Genomic DNA, 17,459 nt, shown 5'->3' with positions numbered 1-17,459 from the left:
ATTGTCTATAAATTACCCAGTCTGTGGTATTTTGTTATAGAAGCAGAAAACAAACTAAGACATCAAACCTCATAGTCTAACAACACAATACACTGAAGAATATCAGTGGTTCATTCTCATGATCTCATAGCTGACTAGGAATTGTGACTGGGAACTGCCCAGCAAATCACATATCAACAGCCAGAGACACAAACCAAATTTCAAAACTGGAAGTGTGCATATATGCACAGCACTTTCACACCATTGTAAAGTCAAACTAGAAAGCTGGGAACCATCTGTACTCTTCTCTTTCTCATCCTTTCTCCCCCTATTCCTTTCTCCATGGTGTATTACTGACTTACTCCCATTCTCACTCTCTTCCTCATTCCCTTCTTCCTCCCTCTTCTCTTCACAGAGACCTGGGTGGCCTCTCCAAAAAGACTGTTTCAATCTAAGGGCAGTCAATTTTCTGCAGGAAATCAGGGCCCCAGCCAAGGCAGCCTTTCCCCGAACAACCCAACATGGCAATAGATCTAATGTTCACATGTGTTCATGTGTGCCCTCTGCATATGTCCCTGTTGATTCAAGAGAATGATAGGGAATAATCTTCTCAAAGGTACAACTCTATGTGCCTTTCTATCATCAGAAAAAAATTTATTAGTAGGAGCCCTTATCCTAACAATGGTATGTGACTATAGTTCTAACTAGTCAGGAGACTGAAACAGGCATTCTAGGCCAACCTGGAGACCACATCTCAACAAAACAAAACAAAGCCCCTTTTAAGATACATAGTGAAATGCTTACAGATACAATGATATGGTGTCTGGGATTTGCCTCAAAATAACACAGGGCAAGAAGAAAGCAGGGAGGGAACATAAATCAAACAAGATTGATCATAAATTATTAACTGGAAAAAAACAGTTGTCAGGGTAGAGCATCCAGGGCTGTATTGAAAGCATGAGGTGGAGCACTGGAGTACACAGGTGCCACCTCTTTTCTAAGAGTGTTTACTAAATGGGAGCAGTGTTCAGCTTCACAAGGTGTCTGAGACAGAAAAAAAAAAAAAAAGATGCTGGCTCCAATTTAGACACAGCCTTAGTTAGCGTCCACAGCCTGAAAATCATTTTACTATCCCCTTATTTATAGACATGAATTAATTTAATTGTCTCAATAGATATTTCTAACAAATGCTATGATGAATGTCAAAATGCATTCATTCCTGTTCACAGGAGGAAAGCATTCTTCCCTGACAAATTTCTGACAATAAAACTATTCAGTTAGAGGGGATGATGCACATTTTATCCTCCCACAAATGCCAACAAGTCAATCTCCAAAAATATGAACAGTACAAAAGCCAGGTGACAGTGCACACCTGTCATCCCAGCAGCTCAGGAGGCTGAGGCAAGAGGAATGCAGCTTGAGGCCAGGCTCAGCAACTTTGAGACCCTGTATGGAAACAAAATATAAGAGGGGCTAGGAAATCTTTAAAAATACAAAAGCCAGGCACAGTGGTGCATGCCTATCATCCCAGTGAATCAGGAGGCCCAAACAGGAGTATCACAAGTTCAAAGCCAGCCTCAGCAATTTAGCGAGGACCTAAGAAACTCAGTGAGTCCCTGTCTCTAAATAAAAAAAAAAATTATTAACTGTTGAATTAGGGTGAGGAATACATGGAAGTCTCTGTCAAATTATTTTTTCTACTTTATACATTCTAGGACAACAGGGAACTAGCCTATTGGGTGGACTCCATGGGTCCAACTAGGTAACACCAAGGATATTTATGCCCATCAGGATGGCTATTTTAAAAAAAATCACCAGAAAATAGTAAACTGTTGATGAGAATGTGAGAAACTGGAACCCTTGTGCACTGCTGTTGGGAATATAAAATGGTATAGCCATGGGGCTGGAGTTGTGGCTCAGTGGTAGAGCACTTGCCTAGCATGTGTGAGGCCCTGGATTCAATCACCAGCACCATTTTTTTTAAAAAAGAAGGAAGTTGACACATATTACAACATGGGTGAACCTTGCAGACATTATGCTAAGTGACATAATAAGCAAATACTGAATGATTCCACTTATATGACATCCCTAGAGTAGGTAAACTAACAGAATAGAATGGTGGTTGCCAGGGGTGTAGGGTAGAGTTGTTTGATGTATACTGAGTTTCAATATGGGATGGAGATGGATGATGGTAATGGTTGCACAAATGTGAATTAATATACTTAATGCCACTGAACTGTATATTTTAAAATGACAAATTTTGTTGTATTTTAGCACCAAAACAAAACAAAACCCAAGGAACAGAAAAGCTCTCTTGTGTCCAAAACTCAGCTCTTCAAGGCCAGCTCAGGTCAGCCTAGACATCATACCTTAGTGAGGTTCTCAAAACAAGGGTGTGGTGAGCGTTGCTGGGGGAGTAGAGCTGCGGAGAAAGGAAAAACTACCTAGGCACATGGTCTAGTGTCCAAACACCACCTATGGAAAGAAGAAAAACAAAATGTTTTTTAAATGAGTTTGAAGGTAAATGTTAAAGTTAGGAAAGAGAGTTTAAAAACTAATAATAATCATTCCAGGGAAGACTCTGAGAAAAATCTCCAAACAAATTAAAAGCAGGCCCCAAAGGCAGTCAAAGAATAAACTCTTCCCAGCCCCAGATCTGCCCTCCCGCTATCATCATGCAGAAATTCAGAGCAGACTCCACCTAGATTCAAATCCCAGCTCAACTGCTTAACAGCCATTTAATATTGGGCAAGATGCTGCACCTGTATGTCAGCTTCCCCATATATAAAATGGGGCTATTAAAGAGATTCAGTGAGTTAATATTTGTAAAGCTCTTACCATACTGCCTTTCACACAGCAAATGCATGTGTTTATGAAGTACTCTGCCACCAACCCCAGTAGCCAGCAGGCTTTCCTTTACATGTCGTCAGTGTGCCCTGGTAGCTCACTGATGGGAAGCACGCACAGAGGACAGAGAGGCAAGGCAAGTGAAACCAGTTTACCCCTCTACACAGCTTCTACACAGCTTCTCCGCCAGTGCTCAGGATGCCTGATAAAGCTGAGGAAACAGAGTCAGGGGACAGGGACAGGTGGCAGGTAAGCTGAGAAAATCAAATAAGGTGGGGGAGAGGCAAAGGGGGTAAGCACTGAGCAGATGAGAATAAGAAAAGAAATGGAAAAGCTGCAGGGCACCATGGTGCATAATAATATAATCCCAGCAACTCAGGAGACTAAAGTAGGAGAATCACAAGTTTGAGGCCAGCCTCAGCAACTTAAGCTCTAAGCAACTTAGTAAGACCCTGTCTCAAAATAAAAAATAAAAATGGCTGGGAATGTAGCTCAGTGGTTAAGCACCCTTGGGTTCAATCCCCGTTACCAAAAATAAAATAAAATAAAATAAAATAAAATGGGGAATGGCAGAACCCATTTTTCTGAAGTAGGTAGTTTTTACTTGTGACCAAATTGAGAATCACCTTGGGAATTTTGGAAACTACTAATCCTTGCCAATGATCTATCAAGATTCAGATTTAACTGGTCAATGTTCAGAAAAACAGGCTAATGCTGTCAGGTATATGTATTCACAAATAACAGAATCAAAATCTTACCCTTGAACTTTTAATTCTGCCCTTTTTTATTCTAATCCTGCATTCTTAACCTCATCTTTGTCTTAACCTTGCCAGACTAGCATTTAGTTTGGGTTCTAAATTGGAGACAGAGACTTTTTAATTCCACCCCCCTGGCAAGTGCTCTACCCCTGAGTTACATTCCCAGTGAGATATAGAAAATATTAACAGAAAAATTTGGAAGGTAAGAGAAGGAAGCCAGTTATCCCAATTCTACAGAAGGGAAATAGGGATAACTTTTCTGAAGTTTTCCTTTTCTTATTCACATCTTCACATTTCAAAACATAAACTAATGAGCAGACACTATAATGTCTAAATGAGAGGAGCCTGGATGTGTCTTGGGTCTATTGTTCAATAGCAAATAAGTTCAGAGGTGCTCCAAAGAGAGTACCTGGCTATTTACTCCAGGATCACTTCAGTGCCTCCAGCAATAAGATTCTGTAAGGCTATGCAGATAGTAAATGCAGCTAGTCTGCAGAGAGGAGCTAACAATCCTGAGCATCAGGCTTCACTAACCCAGGATGGCTTCTTCTTCCAGATTAATTACATACTCATGGGTAGATGTATGGGAGCTTTACAGTTTACAACTATTTCTATTTCACAAGGACTTACCAGTGAGTGAGCTAGGACTAGCTCTCAAATGAGACCTCAGGGCTCCTGCCTGCCTCCAAAGACCAAGTTGCCCTGTACTTGCTCTAAACTGGGAGGTCAGTTTCACATTTCACATTTCCCAATACCTTCATCTTCCCATACTAGATAGGGCACAAATTTTCCTTCAATTTGGTATTGAGACATTTGCTCTAGCCCTTGCCATAATTATGACATACCTTAGCATGTTGTAAGACTAGGATTAGAAAACATTGTTCTACAACAGTATTCTAGATTAGAGGTTTTTCCAAGATCAGAAACATCAAGGATTTTCAGAGCCAAGGAGACTTTAGGAAACTATTGAATTTATGCCACTTACTCTACAAACAAGGAAACTGAGGCCCAGAGACATGAGGTAATCAAATTAGAAATGGTACATAAACTGAAAAAAAAAATAGTTTTTATTACTGTGGAAGATTCCTGTTATTCCTAAGTAATAGGGCCCTAAATAATCTTCCCATCAGAAGGGTTGAAGTCTCCTACTCAGTTACCCATTCAAATCTCTCCATCAAATATCCAGAAAAGGGTTGATTTAACCCTTCAACCCAGTGATCCTCAGCCCTGCAAGCACAATAGAAACACCTAGGAAGCAGACCATCTTCAGGGTGGGCCTCTGCTCCTGTACCTTCTTTCCCTCACACTATTCCTAAGCACCTTAAGTAGGCTCTCTCTCTCTTACCTCCTTCTGACCTCAACTCAAATATCTTTTCATCAGTGATATTTCTTTTTTTTTTTTAAACTTGTGATTGAACCCAAGGGCACTTAACCACTGAACCACATCCCCAGTGCCCCCCACCCCTTTTTAAAGTACTGGTTTCAAGCCCTTTTTCATATTTTATTTAGAGACAGGGTCTCTCTCAGTTGCTTAGGGCCTTGCTAAATTGTGGAGGCTGGCTTTGAACTCAAGAACCTCCTGCCTCAGCCTCCCAAACCACTGGAATTACAGGCATGTGCCACCAGATCCAGCTTTCTCTGACTTATTTATTGTATTTATTTATTTTAATTTTTCAGATGTGCTATCATTATATTGCCCAGGCTGGTCTTGAACTTGCAATCCTCCTGCCTCAGCCTCCTGAGTAGCCAGGATTATAGGTGTGCACCATCTTCTCCAGTTTGACTTCTCCAATAAAATAGGAAATATATCTACTAAACCCCCATCCACTATCCCTGCTTTGTTTTTCTCCATATATTTTTCACCATCTCTCATCCTTAATATTTTTCTTGTTCATTGTCTATAAACTCACAATCACTAGAGTGAGTTCCTTGAGAGGAAGATTTCAATTTTGTTCCCTACCCAGTGCCTGGAACAGCACCTGGTACACAGCATACCCTCAAATATTTATTCAAGAAATTAATTAAGGGCTGGGGTTGTGGCTCAGTGGTAGAGGACTCGCCTAGGGCATGCCAGGCCCTGGGTTCAATCCTCAGCACCACATAAAAATAAATAAATAAAACAAAGGTATCGTCTAACTATAACTAAAAGAAGAAATTAATGAATACATCATAAACACCAATCTTAAGACATGATTTGTACCAAAAAAATTAAAAATAAAAAAAATAAAGAGGCTAATTACACCAAAAAATCTCTTCTCCACTGATTCCACCTTGGGTAAAGCCTTTTTTTAAAACAGCCTAGAAGTCTAACAAAAGAGAAAACATTCAGAAATTAGTATTTCCAGTTGATTAATCCAACCCAAACGGACCTATGAGTTGAAGACAATTTATCCTGAGAAACAGAAAGACAAAAAATGAAGTTAAAAGATGATAGAGGGATTGAGGCTGTAGTTCAATGGTAGAGCCAATGCCTAATGAGGACCTGCGTTCAATCCCCAGTACCATCAAAAAAAAAAAAAAAAAAGGAAAGAAAAGAAATTTACTCTTCTCTACATCTCATCCATCAATCAGGAAAAATTATGAGGGATCTGTTTTCTCCTTTAATGTTTCCTTTTTTTTTTTTTTAACCCTGGGCATATGTTATTTTTTAAATAAGACAAAAAATAACAAAAACAATCTTCCCAACCCTTGCAGGCTCCCCTCAAATTCTACCTCTGTTACAAAGCCCCTGTACTGGGGCTAGCCCACTCTATACCCCATTCTTCTGCCAACAGGACCATCAGATGGGCCCAGTATCAGCAAGGAGGTGTCTCAGCAGCACTGCCTGCAGAAACTGATTTGCATGAAAAGTTTCTTTTGCTGCCTTCACTTCTCTCCTGTCATGAAAGAGTGTGTCCCTTCAGACACCCTTGCCCCCAGGTGTCTGCCTGGGTCCCAGTCTTTGTTTCAGTTGACTTTAATTAATTCCTTGTAATTAAAGCTACTGATTGCTGATGAACTACTAAGAGTATGACCTCTCCCAAGGGCTGTAAATATTTTAAAAGAGATCTCTAAACTGGAAAGGCAAAAGTCTTAGACTTAGGAATAGAGTATAATGGTGGAATGGTAGGTCCTGGAGTTCATATTTTGGCGACAGGGGATACCTCCTACTACAGAGTGCAGGCACTATGGGAAACAGTGTCAAGCAGAGATAAGTAAAGTAATGAAAGATGAGATTACATCACTGCCACAACTCCTCCCAAACGGCTGTTCAATCCACCTTTATACTATAAAATGTTCCCCAAACGTAACCCCAGTCACCTCAAAGAGTGACCTGTGGTGAGTAGCCACCATCCTCAGAAAGAAAGCCCACTTAAGACACTTTTGGTCTAGAAGCAAATTGTTCTCTAATTGCTTTCAGTGGGAGAACCCCTGAGGGCAAAGTTCATCTCACTTGATTCTTTTATGCTCCACAGAGCATCAGCTCTGAGTTGGGCCCAGGGTAGGCCTTTCACATCCAACTGTAGATTACAGATCAATGATGGCCCAGTTGCAAAGAGGCCCTGCAGAATTTTAAATACAAGTAATTCTAATTAAGAAAACAGTAATATTAATCACACATGTAATATTTTTAAGGGCCTGAGATTTATAGCCTTAATGAAATATTAGACAATGAAGTTTTTACAATCTCAGCTAGTTTGATTTAGGCCTGGAGGTCTGTCTAACAAGGATAAGACAGTAAGCAGTCCATCTAAGCCCAGAAGAATTTGAACAGCTGCTCAGTGCCCACCCCTCTAAAAATGCCAAAGCTCTGCCTCAGATGTGTTTTCAGACCCTGGAACAGCCCGGAAATGGTTTGCAGTTACAATGGACAAATACCTTCAAAACCCCTCCCAATGGCCTCACACTGCCCTTTGGCTTGCTAAAGGAACACATTCAACTTCAGAAACTAACATAGCAGAAAGGAGTAGAATGCTATAAACTGCAACAAACCTGGGAAATAAAAGTAGAGCCACAGTTCATCCCACTGCCTCCCACTCAGCTCCAGCTTGCCAAGGACAGTGTGGGTAAAATGTTCCTGCATCCAAAGACTAGAAGAAGGAAGATGCAGACCCCACTTCACCCCAGGATGGGCTGAGACCCAAAAGGGAGGGAATCCCAGGAAGGTATGTGAGGCTTACATGGAACTCCCTCTCTTTACAGTCCCTTGGCCCCCAAGTAATAACACCAAAACTTCTAGCCACCCCATATGGGTTTGGGGGAGACTGAACCCAATGGTCCACAAAAGACCCATGGCTCCTCTAAAGAAAGTGTCCAGCCAGGTGCGTGACACATGGTTATAATCCAGCTACTTGTAAGGCTAAGACAAGAGGATCACAAAATCTAGGCCTGCCTGGACCTTGAACAACTTAGAAGACCCTGTCTCAGAATAAAATTTTAAAAAAGGGCTGGGGATATAGCTCCAAGGTTGAACACTCCTGGGTTCAAACCCCAGTACTGCAAAAAAACAAAACAAAATCCCAACAAATGAACCTAGAAGCCAAGCCACTCTGCTCATCTGAATTTAGGGACTATCCCAATCAGAGGTGCTAGCCTAATGCACCTGGCAGGTTGGGCTGCCCAAATGCATATCTAACAAAAGAATCCCCCCCCAGAATGACCTAGGAGGTATAGGCAATTCTAACATCATACCTCTTCTAGATGGGCACAGTTCTAGGCAATGAGTTTTTGATTTAGAGCCTTCAATGTTTGTCTCTGAAATGAAAACAGATTTACCAGGTGCTTTTTATAAATACCTTTGTTTTTGTAAAGACAAGATAGAAGCCTGTATAAAATTCAAATAATAGTGAAAATATACATAAATATTAATGTAATAGGGGCTTCAGTTGGGACTCAGTGGTCGAGTGCTTGCCTAGCATGTATGAAGCACTAGGTTTGATCCTTGGCACCACATAAAAATAAATGAATAAGATAAAGGCATTGTATCCATCTATAATTAAAAAAAAAAAAAGCTAACGTAATAACCACCCTAATTCCATCCCTCAGAGGTAAGAAGATCTTATGGCAAACTCTGTCTTACAGAGTGGAATCAAGGCTATTCTGAGTTAGACTTGGGGTGCCACTCTTACATTCTCTGGATAAGCCTGTGAATTTGTTTTTGTGGAGGATTCTTAATGCCGCCACTGGAAGGAGGAGTTACAGTTAAAATAAAGATTTAAAAACATTTTTAAAGTTTCAGAATCTTCAAAGGAACCCCAATAATCCTGGAGCTCTTAAAAACAGATACAAGTTAAAGTCCCAAGACCCTCCCCCACCACCCAAACACATACTGATTTGAGAGCAGGAGTTAACTGCTCCTGACCAGGATCAGACACACTCCTCTTCTTCACTCAACATTGTGGCAGTCCTCCCACAACCAACCATACATACAGATATCACACCCATTTCATTCCCTGGTATAAGTTAATGAGAGAAAGGGGGAGGATTTATTTATTTATTTATTTATTTATTTATTCATTCATTCATTCATTTAAACTGGGGATTGAGACCAGAGATACTCTAACCTCTGAGGAGTTACAGCTCCAGTTCTTCTGAAACAGGGTCTCCCTAAATTGCTGAGACTGGCCTAGAACTTGTGATCCTCCTGCCTCAGCTTCCTGAGTCCCTAGGAATACAGGTGTGTGCCACTGCACCTGGCTCACCATTATCTCTTGATAAACACATCTTCAGAATCTAAAATGGAGATGGTAAGGAACCTAACCAAAGTCACAGTTAGCAGAAGACAATCCAAACTTTGGTGACCTCAAACTTGAAAACTATTCATTAACTTTTCTTGGGACTCATAAAATGGATCTATTGTTATTTCAACATACATTTATTTCCCTGCTGTTAAGTAAAAGCAAATGGTTGGGTGGAAAAAATTCTCAAATGTAATTAGATAATTAATATTATATCCTGCATCCCTATAGCAAGCAAAGGGGAAGGTGCCAGATGAGATGCCTACAAATGAAAACATTCAGATTCTGGGTACATGCAATTGCTCTACCGCATGGACATCAACTGTCAAAACTTTCTCCTATTCAGGATGTTGCTATTTTTGTAAGAAAAGAAGTTAAACATACATGTATAAATAGGGATGGAGATAAAGGCCTAATACAAATACCAAAATATTGAAATGTTAACAATGGCTCTAGATTGTAGAATTTATCAGTGAGCTTTATTTCCTTTGTATAGCCATCTATATTTCCTAAATCTCCCAAAGGAATATGTATTTCTATTTTTTTTTCTACAGGGAATTGAACCCAGGGGGCTCTTGTTATTTTAAAACAGGGTCTCACTAAATTGCTTAGAGCCTTGCTAAATTGCCTAGGCTGGGGATGTGGCTCAAGCGGTAACACGCTCTCCTGGCATGCTCGGGGTGCTGGGTTCGATCCTCAGCACCACATAAAAATAAATAAAGATGTTGTGTCAACTGAAAAATAAATATAAAAAAATTGCCTAGGCTGGCTTTGAACTTGTGATACTCTTGCCTCAGCCTTCCAAGTCACTGGGATTATAGGCATGTGCCACTGTGTCTGGCTTGAATATGTATTTCTTGCATAATTATTTTTAGAGTTTCAAAAGCAAAATAATTAACCCAAAATCTGTGTTAATCTATTTGGACTTATTTTTCACTAAAGAAAAATAAAGATTCTAAACCAGGCACAGTGATACACACCTGTAATCCCAGTAACTAGGGAGGCTAAGTCAGGAGGATCACAAATTCAAGACCAGCCTGGGAAATTTAGTGACTTGGTCTCAAAATAAAAAATAAAAAGGGCTGTGGATGTAACTCAGTAGCCGAGCACACCTCCTGTGGTTAATTTTTTTTTTTTTGAGATTCTAAACTCTAGTGGGTCTATATTACTCTTCCCACTATTGCAGAAGAAATATAACATAAAGTTCAACTTCATGAAAATTCCAGTCCAATAGGAAAGCTCACCCAGTGACTGAGCAGGTTAAGGGCATGAATTATTACTTCATTATGTAGGAAAGACAATGATTCTAAAATAATCTCTCCAAGTGCAACCAAAAACTCCCTACCAGCTCCAAGAGTTCACAGACCTCTGCTCCCAGAACAGTTTTCAATACATGTGTCCCACACCACAAAATTACCCATACAACTTAGAATCTGCATACCTTCTCCATTAACCCAAATCTAGGAACTTCCTTTTTGGATATTTCTAAAAAGTTATTCCTACCAGGCGTAGTGGTGCGTGACTGTAAATCCCAGCTACTCATAAGACTAAGGCAAGAGGATCACAAGTTTGAGGCCAGCCTCAACAACTTAGAGAGACCTTGTCTCAAAATAAAATAAAAAGGGCTGTGGAGGTAGTTCAGTGGTGTGGCATTTGTCTAGAATGTATGAGGCCCTGGGTTCAGAGACAGGGGTGGGGGAGGTTATTCCTCCTCTTAAGTTTCACAATCACCCAATTATACAGAATCACTCATTCTATTCGTTAATAATGACTGCTGACTACATCGAATAGTACGTAAGGAATGATTATGTTCGGAGAAAGGATTCGTTTTTAAGCAGTCTGAGAGAAACAAACAAATTGAGGAGTGAGAGTTTGTTAGTATCCCAGCCCTGGCCAGAAAAGGGGGGAGGGGTGGAATGGCCAAAGGACAGAAACATCTGTCATTCAGCAGTTTCATTTCTCATGGTCAGTTAATATCCTAAGTTTATTCATCAGTCTCTTCCAAGTTTGGTGAGTCAGTCAGTCTCCCTGGACCCAATCAACTGAGTACCCTACAAAACTAAATTTGTAGTCTACAAAGTTGAGAACCAGATCTATAGCACAGTGATCCCACAGATAAAAATTTGCCTTAGGATGACACCTATAACGACTCTGTAACTACAACACCCCTCACAGAATGAGTTTGATGTACCTAATACTTTCCAGTACTCCCCATGGTCCAAAATCCTTGATCTGCTTTTCACAACCCCTAGTCAGCCTTCCAGCCTCATTCCCAGACAACAGGACCTCTCATTGCTCTGCATTTTCATATTTATGCCTCTCTCTGCCTAGAATGTCCTTTGCTCAATCTTATTTGCCTGCAAAACTCCTATCTTGCTCCAAAGCCCATTTCAAAAGTCACCTTCTCCCTGAAGCCTTCCTGACTTCACCAGGTATTTTGTTCTTACTTTTCCCAACAGCTCTTTAACCACAACTGTAATAGAGAATTTAAATATATACTGTAGCACTTTCTTTATTTGACTTCTCCTGGATTCTCGGCTCCTGGAAAGAGCTTTGTATCCACAACTTTGTATCCACAACTTCTAGTACAGTGTCAAAGCATGAAATAAGACATCAATGTTGAATGATTGATCACATTGGAACACAGCATTAAGTTATCAAGAAAAGTGGAGAGAAAAAGATAGTTAAGGAACTGAATTATCTATATATTTAATCTTATCCAAAATGACCACAACATGACTAGGAAGCAGCATGGATATTTTATTTATTTTTAGCCTGGACATTTTAAAAATTTAAATAATAGCAACTGACATTTAAACTAAGAGCTAAACTATCTACATGGCTTCATTTGGTCTGCACAACGATCTTATAAGGTAGGGACTTTTATTTGCATTTAAGATGAGGAAACTGAGGGACAGATAGATTAAATAACTGAAGATCTTTTGGTTAGTAAGTAGCAGAAATAAAATACAAACTTCAGTGGTCAGGCTCCAGAGCCACCAGTGGGTTCTGGAATCAGAGATACATGGGTTTGAATTTAAGACTGTAACAAATGTGACTTTGGATAAATCATCTATCCCCTCTGGGCTTGTTTCCTTGTAAAATAGGTATGATAACCTTTCTCCTAGAGAACAGAGATGATTAAATTAAATATGATTGCGTATACAAAAATCATTAAAATCGGTTCTCCTACCTAGCAGGCACTCCATATCGCCAATTCAGTTTTCCCTTCCCTTTCTAAAAGCTGGGTAAAGCCCACTCACAAAGGAAAAGGATCTCCCAGGGACTGCTTAAGACTTTTTCAAACAGATCAGGTAGTTAGGACACTCAGCATAGAAACCACCCTGGCGTTACCAGCTTATCTCAAAGTACATTCCCTGCATGGGGCCAGAGACCTTTTAAAATGTAAATGTTCCTAATTACACTAGAGACACAATCCAAACTAAAGAGGGAAAGCATTTCCCTCAGGCCTGGTCGCTGTGACCCGCCATACCTCTCTGCAGACATTTATCTCCCCTCTCCCCTCACCCCACTCCCTTTCCTCCTCCAGACTCACAGGCCTCTTTCACTTCCTCCAACTTGCCAACCTCTACTGTTCCACACATGGTTAACTCTTAACCCTCTCAGGTTCTGGCCTAAATGTCACTTCCTCAGGGAAACCTTCCCCAAAGCCCCCCACTCAAATCAATCTCTTTTACTTCCTTCTCCCCAGTTTGAAATTATTAGTTTACCACTTTCTTCAAAGTTTTATTCCAAAGACACCTTCTGGGGCTGGGATGTAATTCAACAGTGAAGCAGGAGGCCCTGGCTTGATAACACCAACCAAAAAAAAAAAAAAAAACCCAGGCCACTTAAGTGTAAATTCAACCCCCACCACCCCTGATACCTCAGATTCTCTTTCCCTGTTTTTCTCTTTAGCGGTTAGCACTTTTTAACATGATATTTTTATTACATATTTTATTGTCTACCCCCACACACACACACACTAGCATGAAAACTCAAGGGCAGTTATTTTGCTAGCTTTATTCACTGCATCTACAACAATGTTTTGCACACATTTGTTGACAAATATTTGTTGCTGAATGAATTTTCTTTGTTACTTATTATTGAACTGTCCCACTAGGCTAAGAAGAGCTCCAAAACTAAAAGATGGTGTCTTTCTGGTTTACCTCAATACCCCCAACACCCAGCTCAGTCATGGATGGGCATGTAATAAGTGCTCAGTAAAAATTTACAGTCAGGCATGGTAGTGCCTGCCTGTAGGCCCAGCTACTTGGGAAGATGAGGTAAGAGGATCACTTGAACTCAGGGGCTGGAGGTCAGCCTGGGCACACAATGAGAACCCATCTCAAAAAAAAAAAAAATTTTTTTTAACTAAATGAATCAGTCATGATCACTGGAAGAATTGGAAAACGGTCAAAATATCCCAGTAGCTTGACATTTCTTCCTCTCCTTCACTGTGTAATTTACCTGTGAGTTTTAGGAAATAGATCCCTGAAATCCCACGGGGTACCAACCAGGCCAAGCACCTATGTGTCCACATCCTGTGTGTTTAGCCACACTGTACACTTGACAGAAGTGACCTACAGGCCCTACATGAACAGAGGACTGAATGCAAGTGGGAAAACCCTGGGGTAAAAATCATTCTACCCGCCTCCCACCCCAAATCCAGGATAGTCCTGGATGCTATTTAAAAAAAAAAAAAAAAAGCCTCCCTAGGTGGGCCTGCGGATTTATTCCAATCCAGCACTTTTAATGTCACCTCCGGCCTACTGGGGGGAAAAAAGTTAAAAATCCCTGAACAGCTCTAATAATCCTGCGATTCTCAAGAGCAGGCACACCTAAAGTCATATGGACCCCTCCCCCTCACAAACGCTGATCCAAGGCCAGGAGGCCATCTGCCCAGCAGACGCTCCCCTGTCCTCCCTCGGGTCACACTGAGCCTTCCCCCAACCCCCAGGTTGGCAAGAAGAGTCCCTGCAGAGAGACAATTTCTACTCTAATCAACAGGACCGTTCTCCCCAGAGGACCCTAACTCTGGAGCAGGAATACCTGTCTGCTCCGGGAGAACCTTCTCCGGGTCAGAACTTGGGCGGAGGGGAGGGGAGGGGAGGGGAGGCGGAGGGGCGCGAAGAGGGTAGATCCTCGAAGTGCCTGCCCCATGACGGCGCCAGCTCTTCGGGTGGTAGGGACAGTCGGGCTGACAGGGAGTCCTGGCGGGGCAAAGTGGCACCGTTATCCCCGCCCGGGCGGGGGGCCGCGGGCTGTCTCCTAGGGCGGCCGCCCGTCCCGCGCAGGGAGGACAGCGGCGCGCCCGGCTCGCCCGGAGCGGCGATCACCGCGGCGGAAGGGGCCGGTAGCCGCGGCCAGGGGCTGCGTTGGGTGGTGGCCGGGCCCGCCAGGCGACCGTCCGGGCAGTGGCTGCCGCCTCGGGCGGCGGGCAGGGTCCGCAGGCTGCAGGGCCCGGCCGGGCGCGGGCGCAGGCTTGGTCCCGGTGCCGCTCGACCCTAGCCTGCGCTGAGGCGACCCGGAGGCGGCCCCGGCGCAGTCCCGCCCGGCCCGGGCCCGGGGGGCGCTTACCTGGCGGCGGCGGCGGCGGCTGCAGGCCCCGGGCTCAGCCGCGCGCGTCCCCAGCGCCGGCTGCGGGCGCCACAACATGGCGACGGCGGCGGCGGGCGGGGCCGCGGCTCCGGGGGCGGAGCGGGGGCGGGCACCGGCGGCAGGGCCCGGCCGGGCGCGGGCGGGGCGCGGGCGGAAGGGACTCGGACCTGGGCACCGGCCAGGGCTGTGCGGCCGAAGGGCTTCCCGGCGCGGGCCGGCCTCCGCCTCCCGCCTGAGGCGGGTGCGCGGCGGGGCCGACGGCGGCGGCGGTGGCGGCGGCGGCGGGCGGGGCGGGGCCGGCGCCGCGCAGGGCTACGAGCGACCCCGCGGCCCCCACCGGATCCCTCCCGCCGGGTCCGCTGGACTCCCCGGTCAGGGCCTGCGGCCGCTCCCTGCAACCTAAGTCTCCAGTCCTCTGGCGTGCCTGGGGCAGGGGCCTTCAGTGGGGTGGTAGCCGCCCACTAGAGGGACCAAACCTGCCCACGCGACTGTTTCGCCTTGGAGGAGCGCGAGCGCCTCAGGAGCCAGGACGGCGTCCTCTTCATTTAGATCTGACGTGTACTGGGGCCTAGTAAAAGCTGTTAAGTGAAAGGAAGCAGGGGTGGCGTGGGCCTGGCACTCAGGTGCTCACTAAACATCTGGCCATTGCTGGATATAAAGACATGCACGTAGGCTTGGAGGCGCTGGGCGCTCTGACACGTTGCCTCTGGGGTGACGGAGGAACGCGCGGTCAGCGGAGCTGGGGCACTGGCATCGGGTGCCTCTCACTGTAGACTGGGAGGCTCTCAAGGGTTTTACCAGGGAAGCTATGATTGCCCAAGTGAAAACTCGGAGAGGCGGGCAGGACCTTCCAAGAACCCGACATACCTGGAAATGGGTCTGCACCATTAAAACAGCAAGAAAGTTAGGGTGTGGGAATGCACGTATGAGGCTCTGGAGACGCGGTGAGAACCAACTAACCACGGAGAAATTCCTTTTGAAGAACCCGGAAAGACAGGACACCGCAAGAGACTGGAAATGACACTCAACCGTGCTTGCCGTGCACCAGGCCCTGAGCCCAGTTGAGCCTTGGGTAAGGAGTAAGAAGAATGTTGGTAATGAAGGCAGTAAAGGGTGAGGAGTCTTTCCAGAAGTTTGACAGGGAGAGATAATAAAAGTAGGCTTATGGACGGGCGCTGTGATGCACTCCTGTAATCCCAGTGGCTCAGGAGGCTGAGGCAGGAGGATCGCAAGTCCTAAACCAGCTTTGGCAAAAGCGAGACACAAAGCAACTCAGTGAGACCCTGTCTCTAAATAAAATACAAATAATAGGGCTGGGGATGTGGCTCAGTGCCCCTGAGTTCAATCTCTGGTACCCCACCCCCGGAAAAAAAAAAACATCAAAACAAATAAACAAGTAGGATTATAATTCAAAGGCTTAGTAAGAATAAAAAAGGGATTTTTTTTTAGTTTAAAAGTGAAGAAAAAATTGTCCAATTTGAGATATCTTAAATAAAGGAGCTGAGAGGGGAGACAGAATAATTAATAGTGCAAGTTTCCAAAAAAGGAAAAGGAGATGGGGAGAGGAAGAAGTCAGAGGGAAACTCTTCCTACAAGTTCTAAAGAATGCATGAAGATAGAAGCATTTTTGGAGACAGGGTCGAGTTAACTTGCACTGGCTAATAGCTTCAAATTTGTAATCCTCCTGCCTCAACCTCCCAAGCAGGTAGGATTACAGGTGTAGGTCAGTAGAAATATTTTGAAGCGGAGAGGTATGCATGTTTCCGGTAAATTCGCTGTCCTTTAAAACTTAAGAAAAATTGATTCAAATCACTATACCACTTATCATGGAAAACTCCACATACTTGCCAGTATCTCCAGAGATTCCTGGTAAACGTGTATTTCTTTTTTTTTTTCTTTTTATTTATTTATTTATTTAGTTAGTTAGTTGTTGTTGTCCGTGGACCTTTATTTATTTATATGTGGTGCTGAGAATCACACCCAGTGCCTCACACTTGCTAAGCAAGTGCTCTACCACTGAACCACAACCCCAGCACCTGTACTTCTTGTAATTATCTCTGGTCCCATTTTTTTTTCTTTTTTCCAGTACTGGGAATTGAATCCAGGAACACTTTGCCACTACCCTTTTAATTTTTCACTTTGAAACAAGGGCTCCCTAAGCTGCTGAGGATGGCCTCAAACGGTTGACCCTCCTGCATCAACCTTCTAAATAGTTAAAATTACAGGTTTTTGCCATCACTTTGAGCTGAGATTTGGCCTGAGCCCAAGTTTCTTGTTTATAAATTTTGTATTGTGCTCTTTAAGGAAATTTGGCACCATACACTGGATATCACCCATATATTTCTCCCAACATTGTGTACATTCATGTAAACAAAATGGCAATGTTATGACTGTTAAATTAGTTTATGTGTAGCCATTAAAAATCATGTTGAAGAAAAAGACTTAGTGACATAAGAAATACTTGTAATTAAAATACACTGTAAGGAAATATAATATGTATCATGAATAGATTAAAAATGGGATTTTTATATTTTCTCTGACTTCTGTATTTTCTTAC

General features: G+C 43.3%; 2 protein-coding genes across 3 annotated transcripts in view; one reads left to right on the top strand and one right to left on the bottom strand.

Moving 5' to 3' along the window:
* The window catches only part of ZNF592 (zinc finger protein 592), a 50,008-nt gene extending 34,898 nt beyond the window's left edge, over positions 1–15,110 (bottom strand). The window contains exon 1 of one of the 2 annotated variants that reach the window (XM_081290856.1): positions 14,882–15,110. The gene's annotated coding sequence lies outside the window, so the exon portion shown is untranslated. Of the gene's footprint in view, positions 1–2,348; positions 2,455–14,881 lie in introns of those variants that run through there. The other variant, XM_081290855.1, reaches the window with a different exon arrangement.
* The window catches only part of ZNF774 (zinc finger protein 774), a 286,859-nt gene that overhangs the window by 59,282 nt on the left and 210,118 nt on the right, over positions 1–17,459 (top strand). The window lies entirely within an intron of this gene.

This window comes from Spermophilus citellus (genome assembly GCF_964194105.1).
Source record: "Spermophilus citellus genome assembly, chromosome: 4".
Taxonomy (NCBI): domain Eukaryota; kingdom Metazoa; phylum Chordata; class Mammalia; order Rodentia; family Sciuridae; genus Spermophilus; species Spermophilus citellus.
This window is presented reverse-complemented; position numbering and strand designations above follow the sequence as displayed.